We start from the raw sequence: 13,808 nt of genomic DNA on the forward strand, positions 1-13,808 counted from the left end.
GAAAAAAAAAGTCTCCAAACTCTCGGAGGTTCGGGACTACGACTTCCAGAATCCTCTTCACGACTTCCAGTCCTTTTGCCAACCTGAAGCAGTTCCTGTTGACAGAGTTTAGGTTTTTCTCACTAGCGAATAAATAAAAAGTAACAGCAAATATGAAAGTTGGAGATTGTGAGAAACATATCATGTAATCCTTTCCTAATAGAATTACACCCAGCACTACCAAGAAAAAAAAAAAGCATACCTTTTTAATTTTCAGTGTTTACATTTAACAGGATTAACCAGTAGGAAAGATATTTTTTAGACACAGAGAATCAAAGACCAAAAATATGCAATGGATGCAGAATATTTTGTAGAATTCCACTTTTGTTAGTAGCATAAATAATTCTGAACTGACATGTTGAGCACAACTACACATAGAGTAAAACACACACACACACACACACATACACGCACAAGCTTCAGCATAGACTTCTATATGCACTCTTCAAAGTAATTGAGGCCACTGGAATCGTTTCTCAGGGAATTTCTCACTTGAAAAATGAACAAATTCATTAACTTCATCTTTTTAACATATTGTTTTAAATAGTTATACATGGCAGTAGAGCGCACTTAGTACATTATATATAATGTATAATTTCTCATTCTTCTGAGTTATGTGATGTAGAATCACACCAGTCCTATAAATATATATGTACATAAGATAATAATGTCTGACTCATTCTACTATCCTTTCCTTCACTTCCCTCCCTTCACTCCCCTCTACTACACTAAAGTAACTCTATTCTTCCCGCCCCACCTCCCTTGTGAATTAGCATCCGAATATTAGAGAAAACATTTGGCTTTTGTTTTTTTTGGATGGATGATATTCTCCATCTTCATCCATTTACTGGCAAATGCCATAAATTCATTCTTCTTTAAGGCTAAGTGATAGTCCATCGTGTGTGTGTGTGTGTGTGTGTGTGTGTGTGTAAAACTTATCACTTTTTTATCCATTCATCTGTTGAAGTGCACCTAGATTGGTTCCATAGTTTATCTATTCTGAACTGAGCTGCTATAAACATTGATGTGGCTGCATCACTATAATATGCTAATTGTAAATCCTTTGGGTATAAACTGAGAAGTCGGATAGCTGGATCAAATGGTGGTTTCATTCCCAGTTTTCTGAGGAATATCCATACCACTTTCTGCTGAGGGCCATTGCCAAGTAGGTATGACGCATGGATATTTCCTTGCCATCGTACCCCAATGTTAAATGGACTTGTCTTGGAAATTTGCTGCGACCTTGCATGTGTGTTTGAGAAAGATGACCCTGCTCAAGGTGATCGAGGGTGGATCCAGGTTTGAGGAAGTATCCTGCAGGTTTGAGGAAGTATCCCGGTCCTTGGGTTTAGGGTGTTCCCGGTTTAAGGTGTTTCCCAGTTTAAGACAATAGGGCTTTTAGGGAAGTTGGAGGTTGAAGATTATTGCTGCTGGGATTAGGGTGTTCCTGCTCCTTGTTCCCGTTGAGTTCTCGTGAGAGTCAAATGGGATTTGAAAAAAGCCTCCTGGAGTAGGGGAATTGTGCAGCAGAACTTGGATTTCCCCAGAACCTGTTTGTGTAGAGGCCGGTGTGAGTTCGGGAATAAAGAATTGCTGTTTGAATCTACAAGGTGTGTGGTGCCTCCTGATTCTGTGCCAAGCCGAGACACTGGCACTTTCCACAATGGTTGCACTAAATTTTCATTCCCACTAGCAAGGTATGAGAGTACCTTTTGCCCCATGTTGGCTTAACTCGGACTTCCTTAACAAAACTCCTAAGGCACAAGAAGTAAAATCATAAATCGATAAATGAGATGGATTCAAACTATTTAAAGCCATTTTCAGCTTGTCTAGTTTCAGAACCCATGGACTAGATCTATCAGGGGCTTTATTTCCTGTAAATATATTTCTGAAGATCTATGCTTAGTTATTATCTGAGATTGCAAGTATTAGGGTAGCTTGGATTCTTAGACAAAAAGGAGGACTCCTTATTGAGATGCTGGCCATGGTCATCATTCTTGAAAGTGTTCTTCAAACCATATACATGACTATTTTCTATGAATAAAAAAAAAGTACAACATAGATTATGAACACAGATTTGAGGCTCCAACTCTCGATTCAAATGGAAATTCTCTTCTTATTAACTATAAGTCTCTAGCAAACAACATAAACTCTATAAGAGTAAATGAGGGGCTGGGGTTGTGGCTAAGTGGTAGAGCGCTTGCCTAGCACATAGGAGGCACTGCATTCAATTCTCAGGACCGAATATAAATTAATAAAATAAAGGTCTATTGACAAATAAATAATATTTTTTTAAAAAGAGAGAGAGTAAGTGGGGGTTGGGTATGGTAGTGCATGCCTGTAACTCTAGCGACTGGGGAGGCTGAGACAGGAGGATCTGCAAGTTCAAGGCCAGCCTCAGAAAACCATCAAGATCCCACGCAACTTAGTGAAACCCTGACTCAAAAATTAAAATGGGCCAGGGATGTGGCTCAGTGGTAAAGCCCTTCTGGATTCAATTCCAAATACCAAAAAAAAAGTAAATGAAAAAAAATTTTTTCCTTGCCCAAAGAGTCCATTTTCGTTTCCTTTTTCTTGGAGCAGTGTCATAAGTAATCTAGTGCTTCTGAATTCTTCCCATAACATTTGATACACATGTAAAACTTCTTAGAGGCTTAAAAAAAATGCCGAAGTTTACAGCCCAGAAGTGTTTTTTTTTTTTTTTGAATTTTTAACATTTTTATTTTTTAGTTCTCGGCGGACACAACATCTTTGTTGGTATGTGGTGCTGAGGATCGAACCCGGGCCGCACGCATGCCAGACGAGCGTGCTACCGCCTGAGCCACATCCCCAGCCCCCAGAAGTGTTTTTCAAAGGTCTGGAATTTGTCCCCTTGGAATATAATCCCTTTTTCAGATTGCCTAGCATAAGATGCTCTGCATATCCTCATTCAGTAATAAGATAGCTTTCTTTCTTGTCTGCACTGTGTAGGAAGAGTACTACTTCCATTTCCTTAACTTTAGAGGAAAAATGGTGGTGCCTACCTCATAAAGCTGTTTCGATCATTTAGTGAATTAATTCCTCTAAATTGATACAGGGCTGCTGCACCACCTCAAACATAAGAATAGGGCATAAAAGCAAAACGATGTAATGCTAAGAATGGCAGAGCAGACACAAAGGTGAGGGAAGCCATTGGGAACAATGAGAACATTGCAACCAACACGGTTGGCGACACGCGACCCAGGCAGTCCTCCACCCCGGAATGAACAGTGGGCTCCAAAAGGAGGCTCTGCCCAGGGGAAGGCGAACCGCTCCCAGATCCATCCTCGAACCCTCAGTGGCACGGGAGCTTCCCAACCAGAACCAGAAAGCTTGAAGGGTCCCTCCCAATCAGAGTAGCCCCCTAGACACTTCCCACAGCGAAAGAGTCTTCTTCCGACTAATAGGAAGCCTCTGGACCAATTCCCAGAATTCCCCAGTCCAGCAGCCAGAAATGGAAGTGTCTGCGGGCTATGCCTCGGCCGGACTACACTTCCCAGAATGCCTCTGCGGAAAAAAAGGCAGTTGAAACCCCCTGGGGGCGGAAGTGCCCTGAATTTGGGGGCATTCCTGGGAAACCAAGGCGAAGCTCAATAAAGTTTTCCCATTTTAGGTTGGTAGCACGTACTGATGTTGTTATTGAAAGTTTAGCTAGGTTCGGTGGGCTCGGAGAGGAAGTTCGTTGGGAAGCAAAGGTGTGCCTGTTAAGACCTCAAAGAACTGCACAATATTTGTAAGGATTAAAGAGAAAGGGAGTCTTGAAAGTCTTCGGGAGGAATTGGAGCTAACTTCAAATTTCAATACGTAAAGAGGGATGGTGCTTTGTTTTGTTTTCTTTTGTAAGCATTCTCGTGTACTTAGCAGAAACAAATGAAAATCCTATCTAGAGAAAAGAGACCATCTTTCCTAGACCTGAAATTAATTTTAAAATTTAGTAGTATTGCACAGATTTAGCCTAGAAGATTAGAAGACATACATAGAACTTCATAATAATGAATTTCAAATTGTCAGGAATAGCATGAAATTGTCAGACCACAAAGAAAATCACAAACTCATAATCAGACTGGTTTTCAGTGTGTATTTAGAAGGAAACATAGAGCCTTAAAAGAAAATGCAAAAACATAAGCTAGTAGGGCACCATGGCACAAGCCTGTAATCTCAGCAACTCAGGAGGCTGAAGCAGGAGGCTTGAAAGTTCAAAGCCAGCTTCGGTCATTTAGTGAGGCCCTAAACAACTTCAGTGAGACCCTGTCGCTAATAAAATATAAAAAGAGGATGGGGATGTGGTTCAGTGGTTAAGTGCCCCTGGGTTCAATCCCTGGTACAAAAATTAAACAAAAAATAATAATAGACTAAAAAGTAAGTGAAAGCATATCCCCAGTGAACCTATCTAAGGAATTTCTAAACAAATTCTAAAATACATACACAGTAAATATATGAAAGGAAATGATGAAGAGAAGATTCATAAAAGAGAAAACAAACTATAGTGCATTTAGGGCTGAGGTTGCAGCTCAGTGGTAGAGTGCTTGTCCAGCATGTGTGAGGCACTGGGTTCGATTCTCAGCACCACATATAAATGAATAAATAAAAAATAAAGGTCCATCATCAACTAAAAAAAAATATTTAAAAAAAAAAACAAAAAAAACTATAGTGCATTTAAAAAAATGCCTGCAATGCCAGCTACTTGGGAGGGTGAGGCAGGAGGATAACAAATTTGAGATCAAACTGCAAAATTAAAAAAAAAATTGAAGAGCTGTACCTCAGTGGTAGAGCTCACCTGCCAGCCCCACCCCAGTTTCTATCCCTACCAGTAGAGCAAAACAGAAAGAAAAAAAGAACATAATAATGAATGTGTTTCCTTAATGTGCTCATTACCTGTTGTATGCAGTAAAAAATGTCATATTCATATATATATATATATATATATATATATCAGAAGTAAAAAGGAAACACCATTAAAGAAATAAAGAAAACATTATGAGAAACATTATAATGGTACATTTGAAAATATTTCTGAATGTATATAAATTCCTAGAAAAATGTCACCTAAAACTAAAACATACACAATTGCACATAATACTTGGTGATAACAGGTTAAAATTTTATCTCAGAATGAGAAGACAATGCTGAATAACATCACTTCTAATCAATTGTACTGTATCAGGCTGGGGTTGTAGCTCAGTGGTAGAGCACTTGCCTGGCATGTATGAGGCCCTGGGTGTGATCCTCAGCACCACATAAATAAATGAAGTTATATTTAAAAAATTGTACTGAAATTTCTATCTAATCATGTGTATAAACTTATTTGTCAACCCTGATAATTTATGTATAAATCATTTTGTATTTTCTAAATTGTAATATATCATGTGTAAATGATGACAATTTTTATTTCTTTTTTCTAATACTTATACCTTCTTCTATTTTTTCTATGCGCACTGACAATATTTTCTTGTAGGCCATTATCACTTAAAAAATTGTTTGACTGAAATATTTTTTAAGACCACTGTCTCCTATATTGCCTAGGCTGTCCTTGAACTCATCTTTCTGAGTAGCTGAGATTACAGGTGTGTGCCACTGACCCTGGCTTGACTGGAATATTTTAAAGCAAATTGGAGTGCTTCTTTTCAGCATAAGTAAGCTGAAATTCTGGAGAAATTGTGTAAAAATATAATAGTTTTATTTTATATTTATTCCTATTTCCTATTCTTATTCCCTCCCCTATCCCAGGATATTATTTTGTTTGATGTTTTTCTCTTTGTATGTGTCCTGGTGCAAAATGTGTTTTGTATGGGGCTGTGGCTGTGGCTCAGTAGTAGCATACTTGCCTGGCATGTGGGAGGCACTGGGTTTGATTCTCAGCACTACATGTAAATAAATAAAATAAAGGTCTATCAACAACTGAAAAACTATTTTAAAAAAATGTGTTTTGTGCACATATTTGTGGGAAGCCATTCTAACACATGATTGGGTGACTCCCATTAAGGGCCTGAGGCACTTTGGCTCTGTCGAAGCTTTCCTGACCCTTTCCTGATGAGAGAGCCCTTCCGTGTGGGGGTGTGCCTGACCACTGACCCCGGGGACCCAATCACTGACCCTGACCTTGGAGTGCAGCCCCCCCTCAGCCTTCATTGGATGGAATTCTCCCTTGAATCTCTTGTTCCCCAATAAAAGGCTACTCCAGGCGTGTTCGATGTCTCTCTCCTGCTAGCCCTGAGTAATCCTTGATGCCCTGCTGGGCGGTTAGAGGTGGGAACCAGAGAGGTGAGCCGTCTCTGACCTAGCAATACAAATAAGGTAAATGAGTCTGTGTTTTTATTTCGATCTCTTCTAACTAACTTTATGCCTAGAACCTCATTAATGAAACCATTGCGCAGGCCGCGTGGTAGACATATTTTTAATTTACATAGGTATATATTGTCATAAAGCTAATTGTCTTTTACTTTCTTTACTCATAAATATATTTAAAGATTCATCCATGTTTCTCCCATATACATAAAGATAAGGCTTGAAACTTCCAGTATTACCATCTTGGTCTTCCCAGCAAAGATACTGGGCACTCTGGGCAGGTTGAGAAATCTTCCTATGTCTTCTAAATTCCAGGTGCAATATGTAAAGACCAGCTTTGGGGCCAAAAACTGCAAGATAAAAAGATTTATATGCCCCAGTATCTACAATACCTCAAAATTTTTTATGATTGATTTTAAGTTCCAGTAGGGGGCACGCCTACCAGATTAACCAAGCCCAGTACACTCTGTCCAGGAACCCAGAAGTTGAGGTCTTAAGAAGGCTGTCCACGGAAAAGAAAGATAAAAGTACTAATTGTGCCAGTACAGCTTTTGTAGAGAGCCAAATGGCATGTTCTGATTTCATAGTGACTGTTAGCTCATCTCTAAAATCCAAATCGATAACTCCTCCTGGCATTACCTGAATTCCTTCTTTAAAATTATTTCATCCCACATTTAGGCCTATTTTATCTGGGGGTAATGGTCCATGGATTCCAATGGGAACTCACTATGGTTTCATTTCAGCAGGGGTTAAGTTTATTACCACAGCTGGTCATAAAAGTACCGTCTGGGTGGAGGTGGCTGGTAATAGTGATGCTCCGCCATGGCTGGCTGTGATGGCATCAAGGCCTGCCACTCTGAATCCTCCTCCCACACATACTGCAGAGCCCCCATTATTTGTTAGGCCTGGGGTAGACCCCGCCCTCCATTTTTTGGCCCCAAAGGCGGCAGAAGTGAAGTTAGAAATGCAGGTGGGCCACCACCATATCTGTTCTCATCCCCCCTGGTCACTCGGTTTTCTGTCTGGTAATGCTGCCAATGAAGTTTTTGCCCTATTGCACAGAGATTTCCAGTCCTGCACCAATTGCCCAGTCCTGCTACGATTAAAACACCGCCCATGATAATGGCATCTCTGGGATTGGGCTGAGTACCTGTTTTAAAGTTGCGGTAAGCATAAAACCTTATAATTGCATAAGACCAACATCCACACAGAGGTGAATAAATTCAGAAATTGTTCCTTTCTTCCAACTGGTCGGAGTATGTACTGACAAACCGTATTGGCATTTTCAAATGCTAGCTGTTTAACTATGAATTCTGAGGTATTTGAATCTCTGATTGACCTGTTAGCTGCCTGGTACTGGCACGCTATGAAATCAGAGAATTGTTCTTCTGATCCATGCTTTATCTGGCTAAAATCTAAGTTTGCTTCATCCCAGGAAGATATCTGGAGCCATGCTCTTTATGCACATGCAGTGATCTGATCATAAATGGCTAGATTATAATTCAATTGTCTCTCTAGGTCCGCAAATTCCCCAACATCTCCAAAAGGGGATCAAAGCCTTGCCTCTTATTCCTCTCAGCCTGTTCAGTACAATAATCAGTCTAGTGAGATTGTCAAAGGAGATAATCACCCCCAGAAAGGCAAGCCTTTGTCATTGAAATCCAGTCTTTGGGGGTTAGAAACACGTGGCATAATAAATCAAGCAGGCTTTGCACAAAGGGTGAGTTTGGACTATAGGTACCACAAACGCTTTTGAGCTCCCTTAGAGTCTTAAAGGGAACTGCAGAGTGCACGCAGACATGCTGGTTTTGTTAATCTGATCAAAGACTGGAAAAAGCTGAAAACTTGTAATATATTCCCCTGCTTCCTGTGCTTTTCTAAGGCCACGTTGTAGGGGTGTAAGCATGGTGATTGCCAGTTCAGAGTAATTATTGAACCCTGTTCTCCCGCAGAAGAGTGGCTGAATTTGGATGGCAGGTGCCACGCCAGCTAGATGTAATTTAGTAAAACCCTCCTCCAGGTCGTCCTCACCTTCTGATTCAGTCCCCTCAGAATGTGACTCTTTTTCATCTGTATCTTCCTGTCCATCTTGTTCCTTTGCATTTTGTATCTGCCTCACCAAAATCTGATTGGAGCTAGTTTCCTCTCTGGAACATGCCCCGTGGTGCTCCTCCAAATTGCTGGGTCTGACCAGCTCAGAGGAGATGAAACTTTTGATTTTAGGTTTCTAAAATGGTCCAGACCTTCTGAACACTCTCTATTGTACTTTTTTTAAAAAGAGAGAGTGAGAGAGTGAGGGAGAAAGAGAGAGAGAGAGAGAGAGAGAGAGAGAGAGAGAGAGAGAATTTTATTAATATTTATTTTTTAGTTTTAGGTAGACACAAGATCTTTATTTTATTTTAATGTGGTGCTGAGGATCGAACCCAGCACCCCATGCATGCCAGGTGAGCGTGCTACCACTTGAGCCACATCCCCAGCCCTCTCTATTGTACTTTTAGACAGCTTGGCAGAGAGGCAGCCTTTATATAATTTTCTACCTAGCCTCTCCCAAGTATGTAAATCCGGTGAGTCTTGCTGACAAAACCACGGGCACACTTCGCTAACCGTTTTCAGGAACTGAGCTAGCTAGGTCCTTCTGACTTGTTTACATCTCTTGTTGGTTATTGTCTCCAGAATTATTAAATACATTTCTTTATCTGAAAACATGGAACTGCCCATGATAATTCTTTAACAACTCTGGCTCTGAAACTGTCTGCTTCCTCTGTGATCCCCTAAAGAATCACAGTTCACTAAATTTTTATAGCGCGCTCTCTCAGTCAACCTGGAAATTCACCCCCAAGCAGTCCCTGTTCGGGCGCCACCTGCTGCCCCCCCCAGGCCATGGGGGCAGCTGAACTTAAGGTTGCTCATGTGAATTTCTAGGGACACCAGATAAAATAGACACGCACTTTACCTTTAAACAAGCTTCAGGATGGCTCCTCCGCTCTCAGCCTCAAGGTCCCCAAATGGGAAAGCAAGGATAGTCATGAGAAAGAGAGCACAAGTACATTCAGAAGTGGGCTTTTATTAGTAGGACCCTCATTCTTAGAAAGTTCCACCCAAAAAAGGTAAGAAGGAGTGGAGTTACAAGGGACATGTGAGTGTAATTGAACCCAAGGGCTGTAGGGCAGAGCCTACGTCTGAAGACACATCCTTAAACTTCCATGATGGGAGCAATGTTCAAGTCACTACAAAATGTAGTGATGGTCAAAGCCTTCCGCTCTAAGACAGAAGATGCGAATCATTCAGAGTGGCTCCCCACATCTGATCTTGTAGGAACTTCTGTAGGCAATTTAATAGACATGGTCCTATTAGGAGAAACATAAAGAGGACTAATAGGGGTCCTATGATGGGGAGGAGCCAAGGCCATACTTGACTGAACATTCCCCATGGAGACTGTTGGCCTAGTTACTGTCTCCTCTTTTCTAGCTGTTCTTGTCCTTCATTACTCCCAGGAATGACTGTGTTTGGGTTTAACTGTTTTTGTTAGGTGTTTAAGATCAAACTGGTCAAAATGGACTTTGTTTCTATCTATTGTTAAGAGTCAGCCAAGTTTCCATAGGGGTTACTCATGGGAGAACTTGAGAGCAGCTTCTTAGTTCTGCTAGTGCCATTTGCACTAGGATGGATCCAGGTCTTGCTTGACCATGTGGCTTCCCTTGGAAGCATCAGGAATGTCTCCTTTCTCCAATGACCTTCCTATTCACAGCAAGTGCACTGATTGACTTTTCATTCTCTAGTGGTCTCATTGATCTCCCTGATCTGGAGGTTATGTGGCCCAGAGTTGAAAAGCTCTTTAGAGAAGTCCCCTGTTCCCTGTATTCAGACTGACTCAGAGGGTAAGAGCCAAATATTGATTAATTTAGACCTTTTAATTTAGGTCTTCATCTTAAACATCCAGCAAGTCAGTCTCACCAGTCTTAAATTAAGAGTACTGCACTTCAACTGAAGTCTGGCCTACTGTGTAGTCATTCTGACATGTAATAAGATAGGAGGCAGAGCCTTATCTCAGGTAAGGCAGGGCTCATTATAAATCTTAGATAAAGTGTTTTAATATTGAAGCTGATCTTTGCTTCTTAAATATCATTTTGAAAATTTACATATATTGTTCCTTGAGGTCACATGAATATTGGCTAACAAAATATGATATTACATTTAAATTGTACCCCAGTGTATAGAACTTTATATTAATCTTATTGATAATAGGTCCAGTTATAGAACATTAAATTATATAAATAAATCTCCACTATCTTATTCTTATAAGCCTAAAATTACCATGCAACTATTTGGAGAACACTAACTTGATATAATTCTCTTTTAAAGCTTCAATCTTAAAGACATGTACCTGGAAAATATGAACATACTTAATATACAAAGAAGAGTAATAGCACCACAATTACATTGATGTTTTTATATTAATCAAATTTAGCTCTTTAAGAAATAACATATTACAATATTGCAAACTAACAGTGTTGTTTAACCACCATTGTATAATCCTTAATTCCTTCAAAATTACTTGCTCAAAAAACATATATAGCCAGAACTTACAAGGCATTTTGTTACCCTTTCTTACCAGAATAGCCCTCATTCCATGTGTCAGGGAATATACAGGCCTTCTTTATCACTTACTTAAACCCTCTTATTAATCACATAGACTCTCTTATCCAAAAACACTTTTTTTCCTTTTATTAAATATGGTTTCCATGCCTATAATCTTCTGATTTCTCTTTCCCATCTATTAATTCCTTCTATATTCACACTTTTGAAACAATCCTTGTAAATTTCTGAATATAGGCAATTTATTCCATTTTAATAAGAAATATTTTGTTATTTCTAGTATACAGTTATGCATATGTCTAACCAAGATGTCTTTTGTGATTACTTCTTCCTGCCTACAAAGTACAATCTGCAGTGTCGTGTGTGTGTGTGTGTGTGTGTGTGTGTGTGTGTGTAACACATAATTTTTTCATCATATTGGGTCGGTATGATGTCCTGGGAAATGGAGAGACAACTAATATTTCTACAGACTAGAGTAGAAATCAGAAATTATAGAAAGAGCCAGATAGTAAAGGTTTTAGGCTTTTTAGATTCACAACTTTGCCATTTTAGTACAAAAACATCCATGTAAAAAGTGGTCATGACTATGTTTTAATGAAATTTTATTTACAAAAACAACTGGCAGCCAAATTAGGTCTGTGGACCACAGTTTACCAAACCTTGGATAAATGTGAAAATATTAGGAAGCTGATGATACCTTAAGCTGGGACTATAAGAGTGCATTGATGTCCTTATCAGATAAAACTAGACTTTGAATATTTACTATTAGGTGTAATGAAGAAAGCACATATCAGTTTAAAGCTATGTCAGTGCCAGCACACATGTTGATTTGCTCCAGCAATACCACCACATCCTGGAGTTGCAACTGGTATCAACTCTAGGTTAAATTTAAAATAATTGCCTTGTGTACAATCAGAGAATTGAAATGTTGTACTACATTTGTGTTTGATGAGTTGAAATGCATTCTGCTGTCATGTACAACTAAGTACAATACATAAATAAAATAAAAACAAATAAAATAATTTCCTGTTATTCTCTGAGACTCACTTATCCTCTGCATAAGTCAGAGTGAATAAATGAGGGTGTTACAAAAATCATGAACCCTGAAACTTTCAAGATACTGCTGATGGCACTGATCCCTCTGAACGTCGTTTTCATTTTTGTTTACTATTTTGGTACATACAAGGCATTTTGTTACCCTTTCTTTCCCTCATCCATGTGTTAGGGAATCAATACAAGGATTCTGCAAGTTGTTGAGTATTTCTATTCCAACTCTGCATTCTGGAGTTTGGGAAATAATCATAGGATTGGTTCAGGGATTCATTCGGACCTGAGCAAAAACATCCATTAACTTTTTTGTTGTCTCTAATCTCTCTACTAACTGGAAAACCACAATGACATTTTGGGGTTCTAAAAGTTAATGTCAATTTAGCAGTAGTTTCCAGTACTAACTCTGAATTCTGATTTGTTCCCATGTACCTAATATATATACACACAAACTATGGCTGCAAGTCACTTTTTGGGGGAAAGCTAGAATGATTTATAGTAGTAGTAGTAGTTTGGGTAGCATATCAAGGGTATTTCCTCAAGAGGACCTGATCCGCCCTTCATTCAAGGTACTCTGGAAGTGGGAACTCATATTACAGAATTTAGATGAAGGGACACAATTCTCTCTTAAGTTGATTTACCAGATCTAGAGCTTTTCCAATTAACCAAATCAAGATTTCTAATCTACTTTAGCCAGAGGAATGCCACAGTCAATAAGTGAATGCAGAAATCTCTTCCTATTAACCCATTCTGATGATCCTTTGCTTTTCTGATCATTATGATAAGCACAATTACTTTGTCTCTGCCAATGAACATTCCAGGATCCCATCATCCTCACTGATGATTCCATCATCAAGTTTCCATTTGTATGTCAAAATTTCCCACTTTTATTCCTGGTCCATAAGAAGAGTCGCTACAGAGCTCTCTGAGATGTTAATGATCCCCTCCCCAGGGAATTTCTCATACCTTTTGTAAAGAGTGTCCTCTGGACACTACACTCCCAGACCCATACAGGGTTGGGTAAGCAGGTTTTCTATGTCAAATCTCTTCCAGATTGTCAGCATTCCTATGTCTTTGTATACCATCTACAACAGTGTTCTCAGTTGGGAGTGATTTTTGCCCTCTGGGGACACCTGAGTAGGTGTCTAGACATTTTTGTCTATTACAACTGACATGCATGCATGGGCATTTAGTGGTTAGTGGTCAATGATGCTGGCAAACATCCTATGATGCACAGATAATCCCCCCAAAACAGAGCTATCCAGTCTAAAATGTTGATTGTGCCAAGGTCGAGAAACTGTTCTATGACATACTTACAAAGTTCTAGTGTTTTAACTTAAGGGTTAGCCAACTTATCTTTTCAACAAACTGTTGAAGACATCCCCAGGTGCTCAAGTTAACATAGTGGGTCTGCAATCACTGTTCAGTGTATCCACACCAACAAATCTATCACTGTATTCTTTCCACTGAATTCTATGTCTTAAAGTACAAAACACACACACTCTCCCTCCCTCCCTCCCTCTCTCTTTACACACACACACACAGGTTTGCAGTACGGGGGACTGAACCTAGGGGCACTCTACTATTCAACTATATCCCCAGACCTTTTTAATTTTTGAGACAGGGTCTTGCTAATTTCTGACACTGGTCTCAAACTTGGGATCCTCCTGCTTCAGCCTCCTAAGTAGTTGGGATTATAGGCATGTGCCACCATGCCCTGCAACCATATATTTTTCTAAGGTTTCGATTGATACAAAATCTAAAAATCATTATTTTGACTGGCCTAATATAATGTCACAGTTATACTTTTTAAAAAAGTTTCA

This window comes from Urocitellus parryii, chromosome 15 (genome assembly GCF_045843805.1).
Source record: "Urocitellus parryii isolate mUroPar1 chromosome 15, mUroPar1.hap1, whole genome shotgun sequence".
Lineage (NCBI taxonomy): Eukaryota > Metazoa > Chordata > Mammalia > Rodentia > Sciuridae > Urocitellus > Urocitellus parryii.